The sequence below is a fragment of the Pelecanus crispus genome, chromosome 1 (genome assembly GCF_030463565.1).
Source record: "Pelecanus crispus isolate bPelCri1 chromosome 1, bPelCri1.pri, whole genome shotgun sequence".
Lineage (NCBI taxonomy): Eukaryota > Metazoa > Chordata > Aves > Pelecaniformes > Pelecanidae > Pelecanus > Pelecanus crispus.
This window is the reverse complement of record NC_134643.1, coordinates 179789182-179810053: the sequence shown is the minus strand read 5'-3', so window position 1 is coordinate 179810053 and position 20872 is coordinate 179789182.

The window sequence follows — 20872 nt, the reverse complement described above, 5'->3', positions numbered from 1 at the left end:
AGATGTTAAATATCCCTTTCAACAATCTTTTAATTTGGAGACAAAGCCAATTGGTCAGAAAATTACCAGTTTCCTATTATAAATGGACTACTTTAATGTTCTTTATGCTCCTGGGTTCTGGCTTTAATTTCATGTGAGAACACTACATATTCAAAATTATATAGAAATAAAATATGGTATTTTGTTGCCATGGCAATATAGATCCCTATTTCTTAATTTATGAATAATAATAAAAATCTAATTGAATCAAGTTATATTTTCATTCCACCATTTCCTGAACCTAGCCTTTCATTAAGACTTTGTATACAGTCAATTTAAACTACTTTATTGCCTTCTCTAACAGGATTTTATGTTCTACTTGGGTTTCTTTGTTAAAGCTCTAAACATTGATTTTAGCTTATGCTACCCCACCGGCAAACATTAATGCATAAATACAAAATGTATCTCTTTTTTATTAGGACAGTCAAGCAGTGGAACGTATTGCCCAGACAGGTTGTGTGGTCTCCACCCTTGGAGTTTATCCCAGCAGACACTGTTTGGAGCAGGAGGCTGGACTAGAAACCAGTATTATTCTGTGATTCTTTTATTGGGGTCCATCTTATTTGTGGATCCCAAGACCCCAGTTTATATCAGTTGCTGCAGCTTGAAAATGTAAAATGGGAATATATGAAGAATTTTTCCAAAGTCTCCTGTATCTAGTTTAGAAATGTAGCTGGTGCTGCTGAGGAAGTCTGTTCTCAAAGGCTTCATCCCAGTGCCTCATTTTACCCTAATGTTTTTATTAGCTTTAATTTTATCTTCTGTATCATCTGAGGTCACACCTTGCACCGAATGATGTTTTTCTTGGATCATTCGAGGAAATTCTTAAATCTGAAAGACATCACATTTTGGTTGTTATTTGCCTGTCTTTATTTCAAACTCCAATTAGCAATCAGGTGTTGTAGTCTGATAATGCCATATGATGTTATCCCTTCCTTATTGAAGGAGTCAAGCTCTAGAGTTTAGCCTGAGAGACTATCTAGGAACACACCCTCAGGCATAAAGACACAGTGAAATCAGCCCTTTGGCTTCTCAGAGTATGAGCTGAGCACTGCAATTTTTATCTGTGGAGGTGTGGGCACTTCTAAGTGGACCATTTAGCAACTAAGGTTTTCTATTTTTTTATATATGTATATGATGTTCATATATGTGATGTTTATATATATAGAATCATATTAAAAATAGATATAAAATAGAAAAATCTGCATTGTTTTTCATATATATATGCTGGAGATTAAAGGCCTCAAGATTTTTTATAAAGGTACTGTAGTGTAAATTATTATTATACAGTGAAACTCCCACAGCACTTTATATTCAATTATAATACATATAATTTACATTCTAAATGCCCACTTCAGGTCAGTTAACAATAAAAAGAAATTTCCCTAAATTGTATTCTATTTTCCAGGATATTCCAGATTAAAAAGTACTATTCTTGGTGATCTTTCTTGCTGTTTTGCTGTGGTACATACATAAATCTCTCTCTCTAATGCAAAAATAATAAAAAGAAAAATACTATATGTTTGTAGGCATGTATGTATAAGCGTGTAAACATATATATGTATATGCATATACAGGCAACCATATAGAGAGCAAACTTAAGGGTCTTTTTTGTACTATTTTCTGTATTTCCAGGATTCCAGGCAATTATTTGAGACTTTCAAATTAGAATGATCTGTTAAAGGGAGTTTGCCTTTATTATTCTGATCTGTCATTTCTTTTATGTAACAAGCCAGCTGTTATTTGAACAGCATCATTCATTTCCTCAATGGAATGATGACACTACAATCAACCTTCATTATCTTCCCATGCCCTTATATGAGAACTAAGTGCAGAGGAAATACTTTGTAATTACTCTAGGCAGATTTCCCACATGTTAGAGATGCCATAGATGGGATTAATGAATATCACTTGAAAAGGTTGAAGTAGACAAAAACAAAATTAGGCTTCAGTAATGGCAACATGCAGATGGGTTGAAATGCTAGTGGGAAAAAATTCCATCAGCAATTAAACTTGCTTCATGGAACAGCAGATGTGCATAGTCTCTTACTGAATACTGAGTATACTTGAAAGGATTTTGTAGGGGAAGAATGCTGAAATATATACAGCTCTGCTCAGGCAGGGTTGGGACGAGTGACAGGGTTGTGCTTATTTTACTTAGCAGGCATCAGGACCCCCTCATCTCTGCTCAAAAGAATCCCAAACTTCTGCTAGCCGATGAGTGGTCCTCTTACCACTTCTGCTGCATTCTGCCACGGATAGCAATTCTGCTGTCAGAGACCTGTTAAAGGCCTGATCTAGGACAGCAACCATATGGTACAGATTGACCCTTTAATCTCTGTAGGGCACCATTAGTTCTCCAAAGGAGACATTTCTCAAGCCCTATCTTGCAGCTGGCAATAACACAAGAGCGTCTCTCCCAGCTTCCTCTCCAGGTTATCTTCAAAGATCTTACTGGCAAGAAAAACTGCACAACTAAAAACCACCAACAAAACCAATTTAGCCACCTAGAGGACTTGTTGTGAGTCACCCAGCAGGGAGCTGTCATCTAGAGAGCCAAATGCATCAGTGAACAACACAAGTACTAAATCAGTTGTTTCAGTTTGTAGTGCTGGGCTTTTCAAACAACAGGCTCTAGGCCAAATCTGACTTGCAAGGTCCAAGCAAAAGGCCCACAGTCATCCCTGCAGGGTCCCTTTTGGGACCACACCTGGGGAAAGTGGGAAGGGTAAATGAGCAAAAAGGTAAGTTCACAGGGTTTCTGCTTGTGCTGTTTTTTCATTGATGTCTTTTGTTCTCTTATGTTCTGTTGGTCAGCATGTAGAGCAACATCAGAGCATTTTGGAGTAAGTGTTCTAACTCCTTAATTACTGAAAAGTGGACTCCAGTCCCTTTTGGTTGTAGCAGGTGGAATGGATTTGACTATTACAGAGAAATTGTCATCTTCCACCTTGCACAAAAGAAGAGCCATGATCTGACCCAGTGGTTAAAAATACAACTTTTACTGTCCAAAGCAGCTCCGCTTCTTCTGTAAGGGCAAACAAATTCCCTCCTCCCTCTCTTGTGCTGGGAAGAGATGGGATTCCTCTTCTCTTGCCTCCTGGGCTGCGTGGCAGATGAGTAACCCTTTACACTTCTCTCACTAGTTTCTGCTGTTCCCAGACACAGCTAGACCTCAGGCTGGATCCAGAATCTAGCACTGCGACACGACAGGCAGAGATGTATACAAACATAGATACATCTGCATATATAGAGAGGTGCAGTGTTATAGAAATAGCCAGTTAGGCTAAATCTTACCTGTGATTTGATCCCAATCGCTACAACTTCAGCTCACATCTTACACCTAACACTGTTACCAGTGAAGAGAAATCTTTTGGGATAGCTTAGTTACAGTCCAGAAGCACTGATCCTTCCCCATACAAAGCCAACTGTGTTCTTGATCGCAGTTATAATGTGTAAATATAATGCTTGCCACTAAAAGGTCTGTATCTATCTATCACTATTATTTCCTCTTTGAAGGACATGGAAAAGCATGTTATATCCCAGCTACCATTATGCTTAAAATCTTGCTAGGGACAAAAGGGAACACTTCATATATACATATATATATATATATACACACACACACACACACACACACACACACACACACAGCAAAGAATTTATTGTTAGACTAATCAAAATCATAACAATCTAACCAAAATACAGCAAACAGTTACTCTTAGTCAATTCCAATACTATTAACACTCATAGTCCAAGGTAATAGGGACTTAATATCATCAATAATACTCTTTAAAAACAGTTAAAAAAGAAAACTTAGTAACAACCCCCCCCCTTTTTCCCTAGAATATCATCAATAATACTCTTAAAATCATTAAAAAAAAGAAAACTTAGTAACATCTGCCCCTTTTTCCTAGAGCTATGATAATCCTTCCAGTGTCCATATGAGCCCTACAGCAAATAGCTCCAGTCTTCTTCAAGCAGAGGGGTGTGCATGGAGGGGGAAAGGTCCATGATGAGTCCTGGGCATCCTGCAGTCTTCAGGAAGAGAATGACATGGTGGGGGGAGTGGGTGGGTGTCCCTTCCTCTTTGATCTTGGGATCCACCTGGGACTATCCTGCTTCTACTCACTGAGCATCGCCCAAAAGCCTTCTGCAGCTCCTGTGAACGTAAAGGACTGGTTTATGTCACAGAGTGACTACCTAAGTCTGTTGGACCCTTACCACAGAGTATCCCCAGAAGCTACAACAGGCCAGACAGTAGTCCCTTGGCTGTTGCTAAAACCAGCTCAGAGAAGTCCTGAGTCCCTCTACTGTCAGGTCCATGCCAAGCCTGTTATCTTGTGTGACTAATGGTAAAAATTGTATTTACTGATGCACACTACAGCTGTGTTATTACTGGTGGTGAACAGAAGCTGTTCACCAGTGATTATTTAACATGTGAATATCTATGTTGGAGTGGTGTAAAGGTTACCCCTGCCACTCTAATAAAATAATCTTCAGTGTTTGTTTCCCTTTGATTTGTGCAGCACCCCTCACCTGTTCTGCCTGTACGGTCAAGTCTCTTTGCATGTGAATACAAACAGACCATTCATAAATATACCGTATGCTACAACTTTGTGAAAAATATTTAGGAATCACAACTGCTGTGAGCATGCAGCAGTCTGATTTGGATTGAAGCAATGCATACAATAAAAAACCTACCAGTTGACATCAAGGATTTATGGAATTTTCCACAGGAGGAAAAAAATAATCCAGTATGTCCTCTATCAACTTTCTGGTTATTCATCAGTATATATTTAGGTCAGTATATAATAAATTATTATGGCAATATCCTTTTTTGAACCCTCACCCATCTCAGAATTTCACTTTTATTTTTGGCTAATGGTTGATGAATTAAACCACAAGATTTAGAAATACATTGTTAGCTCTGATGACAGTATCTCCACAAGAAGCTGATCTCCAGTCCCTGGAGAGGTCTTAACAACGTGGCAGTTGGATTCCTGTGAGTGGAGCCCTTCAAACATCTGCCACACACACCTTGTTTTGTCTACAGCCTCACACACAGCTTCCCATCTCTGCACAAGCCTTTCAAGCATAGATAAAGAATTCATTGCAGAGATCAGCAGATGGTTTTCATTGTTATTATTCCTATTGGCACCAAAAATGCTTAAATCAATGAGCAGGCTTTGGAACAGTATTTCCTCCTCTATTTTTCATTTTGTTTTGACAGTCATTTGAGCATCTCCAGATTCCAAGATTAGACTCAGTATGTCATTTATCTATTTCATCAATACTCCTACAAAGAAAAGCTTATCTTCTGTTTCAGCCAGTCCCCCTCAGTCATTTCTGAAAGCCTAGCAGTTATGATATTAAGTGTCCCTCTCACACCCTCTTGTTATCACCTCAGATTGTTGTCTGCATTTCGTGTCAGACAATAATTAAAAAAAACCCAGAAAAGTAGTAGATTTGGGGTTGTTAGCATCAGTTAGCAATCAGTATGCCTTATGCTTCCTATTAGAAGACTTTTCAGCTGCTTACAAGCCTTCCTTGATTTAGCTGTTTTCAACTCAGATTTTCCATGCTAAATGCCTGTTTCTGCCCAATAGATCTATTTATTTTTAAAACTCGTAGATGGTTTGGTAACTGTAATGGAATGGAAATATACATTTGTTTTGCTCATGGTAAAAGATTCAGCCTTTTTTTTTTTTTTTTAGAAGACCCATCCCATACATATGCATTTGTGTGTTTTGGCAGGTATGTGCCTTTTCTCTCTCTGGAAAAAGACGTTCAGCTTTGGCCTTTGAACAGCAACAGTTAGTTTATGTCTAACAGATAACCTCTTGCTACAGCTTTCCAGGATAAAGTCTCCCAAAATCCCATCTGTGGCAGGTCTAGCATGTGGTTGAACGAAACCATGCTTAAAATTGTAGTTGTGACTATTCTAATTGTGCCAAGTCCATATTTCAGACCTTAAGGGTCATTTCTCTCCTGAGAGCTTGGTAGTAACTGTCTTGCTGGGCCCAAGAAACCTGGAGGAAGAGTCAAATTTATTCATATGCCAAGGAGTTAAAATAGCACAGGAAAGTAGGGGTGACCACAGAACAGCACATGGGAACATGGCCCGGGGCATGGGATGAGGTGTGAGGTTGTAGATGGTGGAAGTTTGTATTGCAGGTTGTGGGGAAAGTGGGACTGGAAGTGGGGAGAGGAATAGTGTGTTTGCCAGGGCAAGAGATTGAGGGTGAAAGTGGAAGAGGAAACATGGAAGGAAATTAAACTCTACTGTGTAAATGTTGAAAAAAAAAGGAACTGCAAGCACATGGGGCATCTGGATGAGAAGAGTCAAGTTGGGAATCAGTGAGTCAAAGGACAAAATGTAATGGGGTGGGCAGATATGACCTGACACTGAGGCAGGGTTGAGGAGCAGGGAAAAGGGATGTGGATGTAGAAGATCCATGGATGATGAGCTAGATGAATACAAAACCTGGCAAAAAGTCTGGGCTCTCAAGATTCAGTATTGCTAAAGGGAAGTGGACAAAAGCTACAGCGTAGCTGTGGGTGCAGGAGGTAGTTCTGGCTGTTTGAATTGAGAGAAAAGAGTTGTTCAGACAAGGATTCTTTCACTTTTATTAAAAATTGACTTGCTGAGTGCTTGCTACCTCAAATGACAGAGCTGGTAAAGTTCTGATTGTTACAGTTTACTTTTTTATAAACCTAGAGACTTCTACACAAAAAAACACACTCTACACACAAATACATTAAAAGAATATTTTTCAAGATTGAAAAACTATTGCACATGAAAATGTTGTTAAGTACCAGAGCAAAGCCTGCTTGTGCTGAAGTAGGCAAACAATCAGCTTTTATTTTATATGTCTTTTCTGAAGTGGCTGAAAGATTTTTGCTGAAACATGCCAAAATAAATTTAATCTGTGGAAGAATAGTGTCCTAGCCTAACTAGAAACATGAGCATAGAACAAGCAATATTAATGTATGTTACCAAGTTTCCCATAGCAAAAAATGTTTTGGAGATTGATTATGATCTCTTTGCACCTCCGTAGTTCAGTGGTTGATCAGATCAGGCATTTAAATAGTGCTATATTTTTTAAATTAAGAAGACTGGGCAGGAATAAACTAGTGAAGCTTTTACTTTTCTATCTCCCTGTTCTCCTTCTTCCATGTGCTCCATAAACACAAGGTTTTGTACAAGCTCAGTAAACCAGTTGTGGTCCAAATTGTGATAATTTGTTTTTGAATAAGGTGTGGTTGGTCGTGGTTTGGTTTTTTTTTTTTTTTTTTTTTGGAAGAGTAATGAAAAGTAGTTGGCAAGATGACAGCAGATGTAAAACCCAGACTGAAGCTGTCAGCATGGACGCAGCAGTGCAGCTGCTTCCTGCCTTTGAGAAAGGTCAGGAGAATATGCAGACAGCTCACACAGCATGTAGATGTTGCTGAGGATTAGGGGTTGCTTAGGCAGGAGTGTAAGTAAAACACGAAAGCAAACAGAACATGCAATCGCAAAATTCATAGTGAAACACATTTTACCCATGACAAGTGATGTCAGCCATAACAGACAACGTCTGCGGGTTGGACAGGCAGTCACACCTCACTTCTTCCGACAAGTGAAGGGTGCTGGCTCACCTCTGGCGTGCCCCACAGGGAAGCAGAGGCTAAAGCCCACCTAAATCAATCAAAGCTCATTTACTTCAACGTGCTTTGAATCATGTCTTAAGACTACCTGTCCCTCTGGGTCTTCCTGTTGTGCGAGCCTGCATCACCCAGCAGGCTGGGCTGTAAAAACCCGGAGGGGCGTTGCTCATTTGACACGTCTTTGCACAACACCGTGTTTATTTCAGGTCTTCCTTCACCCCTAATTTATCCTAATTTTAAGCAATTAGGAACAACAATTCGGAATACAGCTCCCCTGTATTTTCTCACGGAGACATCCGAAAAGAGATTTAGCCTATTAAGATCTGAGTCACCTTTGTTACTGTCTGTGTTCCTTCCAGGCTATAATGGAAAGCAAGGACAAGCTGGCTCCTCGTTTAGGTGCCTTGGTTGGGTCTCGAGTCCGGTGGCACAGGGGGCTTGAGAAAGTTTAACGGGTCCACACACATCTGATACTGAAGCTTGAGAGATTAAGGCAGCAATGAAATTCTCTAGTTATGATCTGGATTAAATAGCTCAAGAAAGGGGACTGGTGATTTGAAAGCTCATTGAATGCTAAGGGAAGGGATGGATGAAATTAGAGTCCCTGAATGCTTTCTGTCCTTTGACAGACACAGACAAATTATGAAATGATCCCCTTGGGACACATCATCTTTTTTTCATATTAATGAAGGTTTGCCCTCTATAAAGATCTTTTTATTTTACATTTTCAGCAAGCATTGCATTATTTTATTGTTCTCTGCTGCTGATGTGACAATCTCACCCTGTTAGCCCTCTGGATATATTAGCAATCCTAAAATGCCATTTTTCTCTTGAGAGAAAATTGCCGAAAAGAAATATCTCTTTTTAACTCTTGCTGAGCCAACCAACATTTATATTTTTTCTTGTAATTCATGTTAACTTCCTGTATGTTTTGGATGACTTCACTTTACAGCCAGGATCAAATTCATGAGCTCACTTAATAGAGGTAACCAAAAGACATCCAGTGATACCAGTACATCCAGTGGTACCTTGAAAAGAGTAACTAGAGCTTTTACAAGGTCAGTATCCCACACTGATCTAATACAGTTTTAATCTGATTCCTGTTGATTTATTTTTTAATTTTTTAACCATTTTTTCTGGTTGTAAATTCCACCCCTGGACAAGTAAGATTTATCTTATTATGAGTGCATGCAAAGGGAGACTTTCTCCCCAGCTTCACAATATATTGTTTATTTTCTTTCCTTTTTATTATTCTCCCTATTTTCTAATTTCAAATTACTATATTTTTATACTGACAGCCTGAGATCTCTCAAATAATTACTACCTTCTTACACATTTTTTCGCAGGTACTTATTGAACACAATCAAATGACAATATATTTCCATTCATTATGTTAAATTGCATTAGTTACCTCCTATTTACTCATTTAGTAGAAACTGAAAGTACTAAACTGCTAACACCACTTACACGTTTGTAGTCAAAGCAAAGCTATCCACAGAGCTATTATTTCCATAAACCTGAGCATCTCTCCTGGTTTCGGTTGGGATAGAGTTAATTTTCTTCACAGTAGTGGGCTTAGTGTTGTGGTTTGGATTTAGTAGGAGAAGAATGTTGATAACACACTGATGTTTTAGTTGTTGCTAAGTAGTGCTGACACTAGTCAAGGACTTTTCAGCTTCCCATGCTCTGCCAGGTGCACAAGAACCTGGGAGGGGGCACAGCCAGAATGGTTGATCCAAACTGACCAAAGAGGTATTCCGTACCATATGACGTCATGCTCAGTATATAAACTGGGGGGGGGGGGGTTGGCCGGGAGCAGCGATCGCTGCTCGGGAACTGTCTGGGTATCGGTCAGCAGGTGGTGAGCAATTGCATTGTGCATCACTTGTTTTGTATATTATTATTATTGTTATTATTATATTGTTATTATTACTACTACTATTGTACTTTATTTTGTTTCAATTATTAAACTGTTCTTATCTCAACCTAGGAGTTTTTCTCACTCTTACTCTTCTGATTCTCTCCCCCATCCCACCGGGGTAGGGGGAGTGAGCGAGCGGTTGCATGGTGCTTAGCTGCTGGCTGGCGTTAAACCACAACAGCATCTTATTCAAAACAGGAACCAGCATGCTAGTCCATTACCCTGCTCTGCTGCTGCTCCTCAGCAAAGGAGTGCTGATGAGCAGCCTGCAGGGCTCAATATATGGAGAGAGAACTTCAAGGAGGAGGGGTGGAGTGGGCTGTAGGAAAGCTAGAGCAGAGAAACTCAGCAAAAGGCTGGGAAGGCAAGAAGCTAGAGAAAGGGAGAGAAATAAGCAAGAGATAAGTAGTGAAGAACAAAGCCAGAAAGGAGAAAATCAAGGAGAATGATAAACAGAGATGGAAGGGAAAAGAGAGAACGGGAGGAAGATAAGGTGACTGATGTAAGCACCGAGGAGAAAAATAATCAGCATACTCATCACAATATCCCTTACTTATTGAATCCTAAGGAGCATTCTCTGTCATATGAATATCCTAACACCTACATGAATTGTAAAGGGAGTAAGATAGGATATCAATCAAATCCACAACACCAGAGTTTCTGAGGCCATAATTTTATGATACAGGAAAACTTGTTTCAGATTCCCAGTACCAGAGCAAACTGTTGCAGCTGCAAGGAGCAAAGTACTGATCCCATATAAGCTTGCTCTGCTGGTTCAGATTAGCGCAGAACTTCTGGTATGTTAACCTTGTACTATTAACAGGCTTTATCATGTGTCATCTGTCCTCCCACATCTGACGTAAAGCCAGCATAACAGCATAAATCTAACATAAAATTTGTGTTGCGTGCTCTGGCTAATCCAGTGGAAATGTGTTCATGTGTTCGTAATCAAATTTATAGTGCTGGTCCAGGAGGGCATAGATTTGGTAGTAAATGGTCTTGATACACTGCAAATGTTCTTATGAGCAGAAGGAAACACACCATATGCCCAAAACTAAGTGTTCAGTCTTAGTCAAATTAATATTTTAGCAGTAAAAATTATTAACCCTGTTACAAAAATATATACTCATTGTTCAAGTTAATACAAAGATGTCTCATCAGTAATAGCCTTAAAATTGTTTGGGTCTGCTTGGTGTTACTTCACATGTTTTTCCAGCCAGATCTGCCTGCTTCTCCTTGCTTCCCAGGTGAAGTGTGAAAGTTGCATGGCAGCCTCCCCCTGCCCCACCTGACACAAAGGGTTGTTCCTTGTCCCCACCATGACTACCTGCAGGGTCATGGACTGGGGAACCTGATGCTGAAAGGGGCCCCAGGAGGTGAGGAGAGAGGTTTTGCTATGGTCTTGGGCTTCATTCTCACTCATGCTAAAAGGGAGCTTTTATACTCCAAGCCTCGGTCTTGGAGAGGGTCAGCAGAATGCAGAGTTTTTGCACTCATGGCAGAGCTGAAGGACGATACATGTACGAGAGAGAGAGCAAACATGAACATGATGAGGCACTGCATTGTTTGCCTTTACAACGTCCTGTCAATGGTGACTGCCTGTAGGCAGATACCAAAATATTGTTTTCTAATACTACTCAGAAATGAACCTGCATTTTTCCTGGTTTAAGTTGTCTTTAAATGTGGGAAAGAATAGTTGCCTCCTGGCCGCAAGTTTGTTAACCCAGAGAGTAGTAATGTTGCTAACCCCCAGGCCTGCAAGGTTAGTTAAAAATGTGAGCCCTGCAGGTTTGACTGGGTTAGGAGAACTTAAGGATATCATATCTGTGATAAAGATCTACTTATTTACAAGAAACACTTAATGCTCAGTTTCTTTGAAGACAGCAGGAGTCAAAGACCATCTCTTTCCTCGCTGCACCAAGGTCCTTTCACAGTCAGTGCTTTGCCAAAAGCTCCCTGCGTCTTCCTCTAGGGGATATTCCCAGGCCATGTTTGGCCCAGAGTTTGTCAGGCTTTTGTCATGTGCAATATTCCTGGAGATGAAGTTACAACAGGTCAGGCATTAGTCACTTGACCACTACACAATTATTAAAGCAAGCTAAAACAGCTCAGGCCAAGGCAAGGCCAAAAGATCCTTAGACTCTGAGATGTTGGGTCAGCACAAAGTCTGCAGAATTTTGCTAATAATGGCAAAAATCATGTTTTCTGGAGTACAGCCTCAGTGTTGTGTGTTTGTTCGAAACCCTTTGTGAAACTGTATGATGTTCTGTAAATTTACAATACTGGTAACTGAAAACATGATCAATAGGAGCCGTCTTTTGCTTTTCAGCTGACAAATCAGCTGTGCTATGTCCTTGTGAACTGAGCTACCTGGGTTCCAATGACTAATGTTCAAAATGATGGAGGTCTGAACTTATATGCTTCTATATGAGGAATATCCCTGATGCACCTTCTCTTCTCTATAAAACATTTAGTTTAGCCTACCCCGCAGAAATCACAAAAGGCATTAGTTCCATCTCAATTATTGCAGTTGGGTTCTGTTAGGATCTAAATTTATTTCACAGCAGCATGTATTTATGTGTTGTTAACACCTGATTGCTGAAAGTACCAGGCTCAGAAAAGCATCACTGGCAATTTCAGTGGGTCCCTTGAATGATGGCTTCTAGTCTCTACAGAAAAATAGCGGATGGGCAAACAAAACCCCATGAGGGAAGCGCTGACAACATCTGCTGTGCTTACCTTTATCTAGCTGGAAATTTTGGCTACAAACTCCACACACCCCTTCCTTCCCCCTCCTTTTTTTTGCAGGTCTGCCAAGCATGAATAAAGAGCTCATTTCAGAGCTCAGCAGATGGCGTTCCTCATTGTTATTCCTACTGGTACCCAGGGATGTCTGAGTCCATGGGCATGAGAATGTTTTTGCCTACTGCTGTTGTAGTTCCACTTTGACTTTAATTTCTAAGTGTCTGTACTGTCAGCATAAGCTGTGAAACATCTTAATTAATAATACTTGGCATCCGGTATTGCTCTCAACAGTTTCAAAGTTGTAATATGTATCTATATATTAACAGATTGCTCGTACGGCATTCTGAGTCTGTCAGTAGAAAGCAGAGCATCCAGGTGATCCTTATAACCTAGTGAAGAAGGCTGAATCACAAGAGACAACATAGTCGCCTCTGCATATAAGGAGAAAATTGTTTTTAGAGCCCTGCCTCCTTCAGTGCCCACGCTGGAAGGTGATCGTGTTACTGCTAGAAGTATTTTGCAAAAGATGCTGTTATCTCCATTTTAGAGACAGACAAACTGGTGGGTTTTTTTTCCTGTGTGACTTGCCCAAGACAATTTAAGTAAATCTGAAAGCAAAGTACATCTTTTAGTTTCCTATGACCTGATCTGTGTCCTCTACTAGCCTTGAAAAAACAGACTTAGTTTTGGAATTTCCTAATTTGTTATCAGCTTGATTTTGCAGTCTTCATCACTGCAGTTGCAGTATTTCTACCCAAGTTAACCTGATAGAAAGATGCCTTTCTATTACCAAATAGAAATAAACATGGGTATGCCAGAATGCTACAAAGGTTTATAGACACCCAGAACAAGTATTAAAAGCAATTGCTGCTTCTTGATTGGTTTAGTGTGGACTTGGTAATGTAGGTTAATGGTTGGACTGGATGATCTTAAAGGTCTTTTCCAACCTAAATGATTCTATGATTCTATGATTCCAGAGAGTAGTGCTGTGATTTCAAATAAATCTTCAGAAAGGGTCTTCAAAAACAGGGACCACAGAACCTCTATCTTTTTGCCAGAAGGCTTTGCTGCCTTTCTGCCTAGGCTTCAGATGATATTAAAGAGTGCCAAGTCTATCTAGTTAGCCTTGGATAAATAAGAGACTTGCTCACTGGCTTGAGGCAGAAGTACGTATCTTCAACAGGTTTCAGATTCTCTATGTGACTGTAAGTATGTGTCTGTACATGTGTTAAGTGTCTAAATTCCCACTATAGTCAGTGAGGATCTAGAACAGGATTCAGTTGCATAGAAAAATATCCAGTACTGTATGTAATACTCCTAAAAGCATCCACTTTTTCAACTGTATTTCTCTGCTTAAGTTCTCTGTAAAACAGAGACAATAATACTGTGAAAATCAATCTGCTCATATTTTTGGAGACCTTCAGTAAGTGGCATACCACGGGGAAAAATAATCCTCTTGCCTTTTCAGCAGTGTGTGATGCACAAGAAGTGACAGGGACACATGGTAATCAAGAAAAATAGAAATTACTGAATAAATGTGCTGACCATTTCATCCACTGCATGAGGAAGAGTGTGTTTCTTAAAAAAAGTAAGAAATTCAGTACTGCATCATAATGTGTATGTTGTAGTGATGGCAGAGAAAGTGATGTTGCACTAAATGGCATAAAATCTTCATCCTGGATTTTCTCTCTATTGCAATCCTAATATTCCTTCAGTTAAATTTGTGGGGGTTTATGTTTACAAGTTGGCTTTACTACTGCACACTTAACATTTTGTAAATAATGCAGTAGGCCTAAACTTTGAATGCTTGGCCACAGGCACATTTAGCCTCTGGGTAAGATGTAAGAGAAAATGAGAGGTATTTTGGACCTGGTTTACTTACTATATTTTTGACTTTCCTCTCTGAGGAATAGCTGTTATGATAGGGAAAGAGCAATTAGAAAAAAATTGGTGATGATATCTTAGATATCTTGCCAAAGAAAATTTTGTCACAGAGTTTAGTTAGGTTAGGATTTCACACATAGAATGTTAACTATAATAAAAGTAACAGACCGAGTCTGGGTACACTGCTGTACTTCACTGAAGTGATAAAATTGAATTTTTCCTACCTCTTCAAATTTTCAAATTATTTAGAAATAATTTTCCATCAGGTATTGATAGTTGAACCCCCTAATAATTTTTCTGCCAGCAGATTTCTGTTTACACTTCTGTATTCAAGGAAAAAAGGGAGTTCTAAGAGTCAGGAATGAAAGTACTAAGTTGCCTGCACTAATTATATATCAAGAAAGTACCAAAGGAAGAGGAGATAATAATTCCTGGGATTATTTCCTCTAGGAAATGAGATTTTGAAAGTGTAATCATCCTAACTCATGCAAATGAACTTCAATACTCCTTATTATTATAATTTTTTATTGAGAGCATGATATCTTCTTATTAAGGGTGATGATTTTAATAATTTAAGAACCATGGAGATTACTTAATATATATATTTGGTAATCAGTTTCCTACTCTGCCTTCATTCAGATGTTACAGTGTTGTATCTAGCTATATGCAGTTGTGAAAGGGAATTTGATTATCACATATGGTCTTTATAATGTGGCATTGTTGACTGCATCAAATGGAATGGTGATGGTGGTCTTCAGAACCTGACCTTGCAATCCATTATTCATTATCCAAATGACTGCCCGTGTGGTTAAAACATCTAATTCCTAGAGTTCATTTCTACTCTTTAATACCACGTTTTTAGGAATAGACTAAAAAGCTAAGAGCTCAGACCTTTATCTCAGGTCTTCACTTATTGAAGAAGCAACAATTATTCCCTCCTTTCATCCAAATCATCCTGGCAGGTAAGTGAAGAATTATTTTCAAATCTTTGCATTTGGAAACGACAGCCACATTTCAACACCATTACCTGCCTTCAAGCTGTGTTTCTCTGCCTACCCAAATCTTTGTTCTAGGTTCTGTCACATTTTCAGCAATTCAGAGTGCTCATTTTAAAAGATGCCAGACTGGGCACAGGCAGTTATAATTCATGATACTGGATAACATGAAGGCAAGAGAATTTTGTGTTAACATTTTTTTCAATTCAAAATTGGAATAGACAAATAGAAGCCAAGTCTTAGCAAGCCAAGCCCAGACTGAAATATCTCACTGTAACATAGGTATTTATGCATACGTATGTATGTATGTATGTGTGTTTTGCATGCATCTCATTGCAGAATGTGATTGCTGGTCTTAAGACTATGTTACTTTTTAAAACTTCTGAAGGTGTTTAATTTACATACTTGGGAATGTTTTGGTATTTATACCCAGCATTTGCATTGCGTGCAGCAGAGCTCGCTACACGCTCTGAATTACTGGGTGTTAAATGGAACAATCCTTTAGTCCCTCCTGCATGCAGAGAGTCATTTGTGAGCAAGGAATTAAAAGTCTGGATTCTAATATAACAGCTGGCAAATCAACATTATGTTTCATTCATTCAATTAAACTGCACAGTACAATTCTGGATCTGGTCCAAGTCCTATCCTGGAAGAATATGAGTCTTTCACTGAGAGTTTGATGCAGTCCTCAGTGACTTGCAGCTATCAAGTAAACTGCAGCTATCGCAGCCCTGGAAGATTTATGACCTTCACTCTTAACTTGACTACAGCTGTTAAGTCCCATTTTAGAGGACTGAGTCTCTGACACTCATGGAGTAGATGGGTGTATATGTCAAACTGACTAATCTCATATGGGATTGGTGTGAATCATTCTTCAAAGTGTTATTAGAAAGATGCTGGCTGTCAGACGTGAAACAGGTCTGTCATCACTGGGGATAACTGCTCCAGTGACAGGCATGTAAAAGCAAAATACTCTGAAATACAATAACAACTTAAAATATCAGCAGGTATGAGAACAACAAAATTTGGTTTTTCTTTCCCCATACAAACTGAAATGATACATACCAGGATGCTGTGGAAAATCTCTCTCTTTCACTTGTGGGTCAATAAATGAACTTATGTAAGATGATCATGTCTCTTTCTGTTCCAGTTGGTCTTTCTGACTTTGTCTGAGGCCAACTTCCCTGGATGGACTCCCTATTAATTGCTTCAAGGAATTACTTTGCATATATTCACCTAAAAAAACCCCACCCTAAGTCCCGTAGCATCATTGTTGCACAACATTTTTTCTAGATGCTACTTCTATTTTTTTATATTACTTGCCTCATACCTCTTTGTGCTCCATTGAGACAATTCAAAAGCAGGAGTCTAAACTGACTATGTGCATATGCAGTTTTCTTTAACATGTTTTTAAAGGTGTATCAAGAAAAGATCTAGAAACTGTATTGCAAAATAATCTCACATAGTTTTTTTCAAATCCCTGATAGGTTTCAAATGTAAACTCTTCTCTAAAAAAATCCTGTTTGTTGTTTTTCAACTTTGAACTTTTTCTTTACATACTGGAGAGTTAGAAAAGTCAGATGCTTTCAATGTCAGTGTTACTGTTAACACTTTTGTTTACTGAGATAAAAAATCAAACATACAAATCAAACATAAGCTACTAAAAGCACAGGTGGAAAACTTAGGTAGAATGCATTATTCTATGCTATATAGAAGTCCATCTTTGGGCCATGACCACATTTAAATTACACTATCAGAAACTTTCATTAATTTATGCTTTTTGACTCTCTTATGTTGTCAGACTGCACGTAGACATTGTGGTTTCCACAAGAATACAGAAGGACAAATAAGGATGTTACCATTCCTATCAGCCAAACTTCCTGGTGCACTCGCAGCTTATATCATTTACTCTTTCAGTTTCATAAACTTGTTTTTCACACATCATTCCTTGTGCAGAAAGAAGATACAGCCAGGATGTGCATGGAATATGATGAGAGCTTTCCTTCCAATAATAAGCAAAAAAAGATTTTCTTTCATGATTTTGTATAGTAGTGTACTGGCTATCTGCAAAAAGTATGACTTTGATACCCTCTGTTTTATCTCCTCTTTTATCTGCACTTCTTCATTGACACTAAGAACCTGGAAGCAGAGGCAGCTTTAACAAGAAAAGAGTTGCTAGTAATTTTTAAAATATACTGGGAAACATGTTAATTTAAAAGTAATGATTAAGACATTTATCTTATTGAAAGGAGGATGGTGTCAGACCTGCCTGATTTAGCTTTGGTTTATCTGTTTACGTAGTATTGTGTAACACAAGTTTAGTGCAGCTTTGCACAATCATCTCCAACTGCCTTCAATTTTCAGAATAAGGAATTGGACTTCTTTAGACTAATCAAATTTGATCATGTGGTAAACTCCAGAGATAAAGTAGATTTGCTTTGTTATTATCCCTTCAACATTTGGAAGCTCTTACAGTGGCTTTTTGATACATATAGAAGCCTGGCTCCCTTTCACAGTAATTTGTATTAATGTGAGTCATTGGAAACATTAAGGCAAAAATTTGGGAATAGAAAGAAAGACTGGGGGAATTTGAGGAAAATGTTTGGGAGAGAAAGACATGGGAAGTTTATTCCTGATTTAGTGAAAAGTGAACCAACAATTCCCACAGACAGGAGAGACATTGTCTTCACAGCAGATACAGGACAAGGCATAGGACAAGAAACACCACTCCTGGTGAATTGCTTTCCTGAGAAAAAGGACTAAGAGAAGTGTCTCTGATCACAACTTCCTTTATTCACTGTGTTTTTCAACAGGAATTAAGGCATTTTCCAACATCCAAATATGTGTGAAGGAAAGCAAGTGGAGGAAGGTTGGTGACACCAGCAAGATGAGAACATCTTCCCTTTTGGTGGGCAGAAAGCAGAGAAGAAAACATGAACAACAGAAAACCCTGTGCTTGTTCACTCTCTCTTCCGAGTGTTTGGCACCATCATCTTTTCTACTCTTCTCCCCTTACGCTGACCTATATGAACTGTATAGCCTCAGGCTGTATAGCCTTGGTGGGAGGAGTAGTTATTTGACACCTGACTGAAACGGAGTCACATGGAAAATAGGAAGCCAGGTTAGTGAGGTCTAGGACTTGAGAAGCTGGGGCTGTGGTTCCTCTAGCATAGGAAAGTGCATCCTTCTCGACTTTGTTCATCCCTGCAGGAATCCTTCTCACTTAGTACTGGGAATAATTTTGAGTTAACAAGAAAGAAACCACATGACGCCTTCCCCCATACCCTTTACACATGTTTGATATTGTAATCCTAACGCTTCATCCCCGAGTGAAGTGTGCTCATAACAGACAGCAGCTGAGATGAAAGCTGACATCTGGGACCTAACAAGTTGCTTTTACTGGAGAAATTTAGGAATATTTGTCTTCATCTGTGTGTCTTCAAAAAAAGAGATTCTCTCAACTGTGAGCAAGGAAGTTCAAACCTGCTAGCTAGATTCAACCTAAAATGCCACTGTGTAAGTCTGTCTGCATAGCTTAGGCACTTGTGGTGAAATTTTAGGTGCTTAATGAAGTGCCCATGTTCCCTCTACAGTCTGTCAATGGAGAGAAGTCACATGGGAAATCCTCTCTGCCACATGTAACCAATAGTCCAGGTGTCTAAATTTGGGGAAAAAAGGGTCTCCTCTGAGGCTTTCAAAGACACCTCCTGTTCCCTGTTGCCAAAGCAGAGAACTTACTCTGGAAGTACTATTCCTAAAACAGAAACACATGAGGCATGGGTTCTGTCTGCCTGATACAGGCATGCCACCCACTAGATGTAGCCCAGGACTAAACAAGGAGTTCCCCCCCCCAACCTCCAGTTCTTCTCATCCCTCCAGCATTCCTATTCCTTTATGTCCCTGCACCCAGTCTCTGCCCTGCTGTTTTCTGCTCTTTGAGTTGCTTGCTCTGGTTCTCATCAGCATTTTCTCCCTGCTGACCCTCTGTTCTCTCTGCTTCTGCTGATCCCCACTTCTGCTGATGTCAAACTAGAAACAAGAATTGAAGCTGCTCTCATCTTCACCACTTTATACTATGTTTGTGCAGAACTACCAGCAGATGGTTTTCTTCATATATCTTCAGAGGCCTGAAGGCCATCAATCTCCAGTTGATGATATTCCCTGATGGAAGCACCAACAAATGTAACTAACTTGGTGCTTTCTGGAGACAGTATGCAGAAAAGTTAATGGTTGCTTTTTGTTTTCAATGGAATCCTGCCCTTTTCTTAGAAGGAAGAGAATATTTAGGATTGGGTTATATCTGTTCATGTAGCAGATGGCATAAGCTTGTATCTGCAGGATGTAGCCTGGTGCCTCTCATACAGCACTGAGCTGCAGGCAGGCAGTCCAAGCAACCAATGGAACAAGTGTTGTAATTAATACTTGTTACCTGGTTATGGGCACTACAGCCCTAGTGGAAAACATAGATATGTGAGAGCGAGTGCAGAAAATCAGGTCCCCTAAGTTTGAGTCATGCTTAAATACTGCAAAACATTTCCTGCTGGTACGACTATGCAAAGCAGCAGGAAGGCAGAGTAACAGTCTGCCAGGGTGGTATGGAGGAGACTCTCAGACCTGGTCAGTCCCAGTGTATAGCTGTGGTGGGCTGGGCCTGTTGGATGCCAAGTGCCCACCAAAGCCACTCTATCGCTCCCCTCCTCAACTGGACAGGGGAGAGAAAATATAAGGAAAGGCTCACGGTCGAGATAAAGACAGGGGGAGATTATTCACCAATTACCGTCACGGGCAAAACAGACTCGACTTGGGGAAAATTAGCTTAATTTATTGCCACTCAAAACTGAGTAGGGTAATGAGAAATAAAACCAAATCTTAAAACACCTTCCCCCCATCTCTCCCTTCTTCCCGGGCTCAACTTCACTCCCCATTTTCTCTACCTCCTCCCCACAAGCAGTGCAGGGGGATGGGGAATGGGGGTTGCAGCCAGTTCATCACACACTGTCTCTGCTGCTCCTTCTTCCTGAAGGGAGGACTCCTCACATTCTTCCCCTGCTCCAGCCTGGGGTCCATCTCACAGGAGACAGTCCTTCCATGAACTCCTCCAATGTGAGTCCCTCCCACGGGCCACAGTTCTTCACGAACTGCTCCAGCGTGGGTCCCTTCCATGGGGTGCAGTCCTTCAAGAGCAGACTGCTCCAGCGTGGGTTCCCCATGGGGTCACAAGTGCTGCCAGCAAACCTGCTCCAGCATGGGCTCCTCTCTCTCCGTAGGTCCACAGGTTGTGCCAGAAGCCTGCTCCAGTGTGGGCTTCCCACAGGGTCACAGCTTCCTTCAGGCACATCCCCCTGCTCCGGTGTGGGATCCTCCCCAGGCTGCAGGTGGATATCTGCTCCACCATGGACCTCCATGGGCTGCAGGGGCACAGCCTGCCTCACCATGGTCTTCACCAGGGGCTGCAGGGGAATCTCTGCTCCGGTGCCTGGAGCACCTCCTCCTCCTCCTTCTTCACTGACCTTGGTGTCTGCAGAGTTGTTCCTCTCACATATTCTCACTCCTCTCTCTGGCTGCAGTTGCACCATTCCCCCCCCCTTAACTATGTTATCACAGAGGCGCTACCACCGTTGCTGATGGGCTTGGCCTT